Genomic DNA, 6179 nt, shown 5'->3' on the forward strand with positions numbered 1-6179 from the left:
TAGTATAACCTGTCTTTATCCACTCAAATACAGCAGATCTGGAATCTTATCTGTCCCATTCATATACTTAGAATAATGCCTGAAACCGGAAAGTGTTTAATAAATACATTATTTGCTAAATGATTGATTCGGTGCGTTAATGAATAAATAACTTATTTAATTCCAAATGAACTTACTCCCTTCCTTGGTTTTCCAGTCTTTCCATTGCATTCAGCAAACCATGTAATGACTCAACAACTTCTTCATGGAAGCTTTTACTTCCTGATTGCGAAGGGTATAAATCACAGGGTTCATCAAAGGAAAGATTACAGTGTGAAAGAGAGAAACCACTTTGTCAGCTGGGAAGGCTCTGAAGGGGCGGGTGTAGATGAAGATGGCAGGTCCAAACATGAGAAACACGATGATAATGTGTGCGGTGCACGTGGAAAGAGCCTTGCTCCTCCCTTCAGAGGAGTGCCCCTTTACATGGCAGAGGATGACTGCATAGGAGGCCAGAAGCCCCAGAAAACACAGCAGGGTGAGCAGGCCACTGTTGGAGACCATCAGGAGCTCCACCACAACGGTGTCAGTGCAGGCCAGCTTGATGACCTGTGGCACGTCACAGAAGAAGTTGTCCAGTCGGTTTGGACCACAGAAGGGCAAGTGGATAATAAGAGCCACTTGAACAATGGAATGAGTAAATCCCCCAAGCCACAGAGCCAACAGCAAGGCATTGCAGGCTCTAGGGTTCATGACAGTTGAATAGTGTAAAGGACGACAGATGGCAATGTAGCGGTCAAAAGCCATCACAACAAGAAGGAACATCTCCCCTGCCCCAAGAAAGTGCAAGAAGAAGAGCTGAGTGATGCAGCCTCTATAGGAGATCACCTTCTTCTCAGAGAGGAAGTCCACCAGCATCCTGGGAGCCACGATGAAGGAGTAGGATGCATCCAGGAAGGCCAGGTTCCCAGGAAGAAGTAGAGGGGGGCCGTGAGGCCGGGGTCTGACCTGATGGTGAGGATGATGAGGAAATTTCCAGGGAGGATGATGAGGTAGAAAATTAAGACTAGTGTGAAAACCAGGAGTTGAACATCTTGAGACTGGGTCAGACCAGGTAGGATGAACGCTGTCACTGCAGTGCTGTTCTCCCCCTCCATCAGTGCTCAGTCTGCGGAATAACCAAGAGCAGAATGCCATCTGTTATACCCACCTTTCCATCTATCCCCTAGCTCTGCTCCAAATAAAAATGATATTTTCCACATCCAGCACCTTGCCAGCTGAATGCAGTTTTTGCATCATAGATCTCCTGTGTTTTCAGTTAAATTTTCTACCTTTCATTTTCCTGATTCTCCGAGACACTGATCTTATGGCCACACTTGCATTCCTATTTAAGTGTGTGTTTCTGTATAATTGTGTTCCTAAGCTATTTTGCTTGAAGCATGCTAGAAAACTCCTGATCAAAGCGACACTGGTCACTATTAAGGTTGTCAGGCTGCTGTTGCTCTTGTTGCTGTCAGTGGTGCACTGGCTCTAATGCTTAGGTTAGATGCTGAGTTTTGGTCCCCTTCTTCATCTCCACAGAGCAAAGATATTTTGCAGATGCTTCTTTCCTCCAGTTCCTGCAGAATCCCCAGTTCCTGATTTGCAGCTGTGTACCTTATTTTCAGAATTTGTGCCTTATTAGTTCCATCACAGTGTTTTGCTTTGGTGCCCTTGTGCAACCTTACTCCATTTAGTCACCTGGATCTCAGCAAGTCCACTAAGTTACACCTAACTCAGAGGTATTCCCCTAGTTGGGGCATCCCAGGTGACTGAGTGCTAAAGAATTCACCTGCCAATGCAGGAAATACTGGAGATGCAAGTTTGATCCCTGGATCAGAAAGATCCCCTGGAGGAGGTAATGGCAACCCACTCCAGCATTCTTGCCTGGATAATTCCATGAACAGAGGAGCTTCAACCCATGGGGTCACAAAGAGTCAGACATGACTGAGCAACTAAGCACACATTCCCCGACTTACACCTCTGACTGGTCCCCAATCCTGCATGTGTTCCACACCCTGTTCTTAAATTCTAATGAATACTAGTCTGGTCTTACTTGCTCACCATATATAGCCACAGTCTACTTTTCCCTCAGATCTCAGGATGATAGCCAAATGCTATTCCCACAAATATTTTCTTGTAAACCTTATTAGAATATATAAAATATCTTGACTATCTCAACTAATAAAATCAAAGCTAGATCTGGAAATGACCATATAGAACATGTAGTCTAATATATCATTTAACAGATGAGAAAAATAGAGCAATTTCAGTTAAGATTCTTAAATTTACAATGACTTTTCTTTTTTATTCTAATTAGTAAGTCATAGGGGAGAAAAGGTATGTGTTCCTCAGTTTAAACAGATTGTGTGTATGTGCTCAGTTGTGTCTGATTCTTTGCATCCCCATGGACTGCAGCCCACCAGGCTCCTCTGTCCATGGGACTTTCCAGGCAATAAAGTTACTACTATCAACTTGTATGATTTTATTTAGGTGCTTAAATAATTGCTATTTGCTTATGTAAATGCTTCGTCCTTGTGGGCTATAATCTAATCTAAAGAATTCTGTTCATGACATCCAGAATGAAGATTTAGTCTATATAGTGGTCTCCAAAATGGAATATGCTCATCTCAGTGGATAAACAAGATAATCCATTAGGGTGCATAAAAACAGTGGAACTTCTCCATATATTATTATAAATCATGCTTTGAATTTTTAAAAGTATTTGTGATTGATTTCTAAGTTTTACATTGCTATAGTTGTAGAAACATTCTGTAAGTAAATATTCACAGATGTGATATTTGTGCATATTTGTTGAGAAGAATGATGTAAAAGAAGAAAGGTTGTTGACTATAACAAAATATTATAATGTGACATATAGCAATATTTCTCTTGATTTTTAATTGCACACAATGTTGATTTTCAAAAATGCTATGCATACAGTGGAATGCAATTTAGCAATGAAAAGGAATGGAGTACTGATGTATGTTACAACATGCATATAACTCAAAACCATTATGCTATATAAGAGGAGCCAGTCACAAAGGACCACATATTGTTTAATTCAATTTATGCAAAATGTCCAGACAAGGCAAATCTGTAGATATAGAAAGTAGAAGAGAGTTTGCCAAGGAATAGGAATGGGATTAGAGTGACTGTTAATGAGTATGAGATTTCATGGGGAGTGACAGAATGTTCTAAAATTATATCATGTTGATGCTTGCATAGCTCATTAAATACACTTAGCACTGAATATTACGGTCTAAATGGTAAATTTATGATATGCTTTTTGTATCTCAGTAAGTATTATTTGTACTGTGCTCAATCGCTCTAGTTGTGTCTGACTCTTTGTGACACCGTGGACTGTAGCCTGCCAGGCTCCTCTGTCCATGGGATTTTCCCAGCAAGAATACTGGAGTGGGTTGTCATTTCCTTCTCCAGATTTCTTTAACTACTATTTAATGTGGCAGAGAAGAGCAGAGAGGAAAAAATTTCTAATTGAAATTTGACATAATTATTACTAGCATCCCTAGAAAGAGGAAAAAAGAAAAGGAAAGAGTAAAGGAAGATCAGCTTTAACAAGTCTGTATAGGGAACTCATGGGAAATTCAGACAATCCACCAGTATTTTAGGCACACTTATTAGGAAACATCAGAACATGTGTTCTGTGTGATTAGTAACATTTGTAAGGAGCAGCCAAGTGTGACAAAAAAGGTGTTTATAACTCAGGGGTGGGCTTCCCTCATAGCTTAAGCAGTAAAGAATCTGCCTGCAATGCAGACCTGAGTTCGATTCCTGGGTCGGGAAGATCCCCTGGGGAAGGAAATGGCAGCCCACTCCCATATTCTTGCCTGGAGAATCCTATGGACAGAGGAGCCTGGCAGGCTACAGTCTGTGGGGTCGCAAGAGTTGGACACGACTTAGGGACTAAACCAACCAAACCATAACTCATGGGCACATATTTGTGCATAAAAATACATATTCACACATTGTGAGTCTAAGAAAATTTAAATAGGAAAAAAGTATCTTTGGTGACCTTCAAATTAGTTTAGGAGCGTCTTTCTTTCTTTTATCCACTTAAACACTGATTTGTCTCCACATTCATTCTTCATTCTGCCTGTAGAAACCTGTTCTTAGGAAAGTAAGTCTGCAGCTCCCTCTATCTGCTCTTAAGTTTTGTGCATTTCAGGTGCTCAAGGTTATTTCTTTGGGTTAATAGTTCCAGGACAGAGGGATCACTATGAGTTACAAGCTCTTCCACTCCACCTTTTATTTTCCATCATCCACCTCTACTTCCTATTTGTTATTAACAAATGAAACTCTATACCACTTAATATTTTAAATTCACTACTCTTCTCCCATTCTCACGTACATACCTTCTATTCCAGTGATTCTCAAGTTGTGCTCATCACAGAGATAAAGGACAGGTGTGCCTTGGATGACTAAAAAAAAGCATTCTGCTAGACTTACTGTGGTGATCATTTCATAATGTGTGCAAATGTCAAATCACTATGTAGAATACCTGAAACGAACATAATATTGTACATATATGTTTCAATTAAAAACAAATAGGCAAATAAAATTTAAAAATATACATCTTTGAGGTACCATGGTTCAAATTCAAATAATACCATCATACTGTACATAGAAAGTAATGGCTTCAAGTATCACATTTGTAATTTCTCCCTCCATGCTTTATGCTCTTGTTTTCTTATTCTTTAATATGCTATAAACATATATATATATAATAAATTGCTACTGTATTTCTTTGGATAATTTTCTAACAGTTGAAACAGGAAATTAAATTTAAAAAAAAATGCATTCTGGAAAAAAAAAAGCCCCAAACAGTGGATCTTAGAGGGACAAGCTTTTGTCCTAATCCTATAAAGCAAAGAAGTACTGTCAGCGTAGGCTAAGATAGAGATCTGAATGCTCTCATCATCTCTAATAGTCCTTGTTATTTCAACTGGTACAAAAACACATGTGGCACTGAAGATGCACGGGGAATGTCTATCTCTTTTCCCTCTTTCTCAGAGTGCGGACCCGCAGCTTCCATCCACAAGCAATGCTGAGCATGCCTCGCCTCCAGCTGCTGTCAGATCAGCTCTCCTCTGGGGACCTGATTACCACCCTGGCATCTCGCTCTTTAATCTTTCCCCATTTATTTCCTGTTCTTGTTTTTCTATAATTTCCCATTCTCTTCCTGTTAATTCTACCTTAATACATTCATTTTCTCAATTATTCTTTTTATATTTATATTCTCTTTAGCTTCTTTTAGTTTCAATTTTATTCTTTTATTTTTTCTTGCAGTTTCTCTTCCTTGTTAGAGCTCTTGCTTCCCCGTCCTCCTTGCTTCCTTTCTTGTCATTCTCTTTCTTTTCCCTCTTTTTGCCCAAATTCTTTCAGTGTTAAATCCTTTTCACTTTCTTCTCTATATGTATTCTATTTCATCGTGTTCCATGCCTGTCTTTCCATTAGTTCTGAGATAAGAGATTGTTTTTCTCATTCCATGGTAGAGGGAGTATGGTAGGTGCTTCCTAAATATTCACTTAGAGTGGATTTTCTACAGACTGAAAATTCTTCACTTGGTCTTCAGTGCTAGGCCTTTTCTCCTGAATACTATCCTCTGAAATTTACTCAGTCTCCATCACACATTAGTCACTCAATCACACATTCTCTCACATGTTTTGTCTGTTTTTAACTCATTCTGATAGATATGGAATGACTTTGTGCTCTAAAATTAATCTCCTTAATACCACCCTTGCCAAGATGAAAGTTCAAATATGACAATGTGGTTTCTGATAATGTATTGTTTTCTATATTTTAATACAATATATTGTTACCATTACTACGAGTTTTAAAAAATGTGGATCAGGCAGAAGAATAAGAAATATTTAATTGATAGTAGAGTTGAGGATTATGTAAAATTGTATTCAATTGCACAAATCTTCACCCCTACAGTATCTTATAAATTAAATGGAATAGTTAAATTAGATTATAGAAATTTTTATTTTCCTTTAATACTCCAAGATTTTATATAATATCATGAATATTATTTGAAGATGTTCTATTTAACATAAGTGACTATTTCTGTAGTTTGGTAACTGTATAACCTTGGGCAAGTCACTTAGTGTTTTAAAATCTTCTTTTAATCTTAAAAG

General features: G+C 38.5%; 1 pseudogene; it reads right to left on the reverse strand.

The window, feature by feature from the left end:
• Nucleotides 1-210: 210 nt before the first annotated feature.
• Nucleotides 211-1136, reverse strand: LOC148776873 (olfactory receptor 4N5-like; annotated as a pseudogene).
• Nucleotides 1137-6179: the final 5043 nt, after the last annotated feature.

This window comes from Moschus berezovskii, chromosome 9, assembly GCF_049115385.1.
Source record: "Moschus berezovskii isolate FMDL1 chromosome 9, NW_MosBer_1.0, whole genome shotgun sequence".
Classification (NCBI taxonomy): domain Eukaryota; kingdom Metazoa; phylum Chordata; class Mammalia; order Artiodactyla; family Moschidae; genus Moschus; species Moschus berezovskii.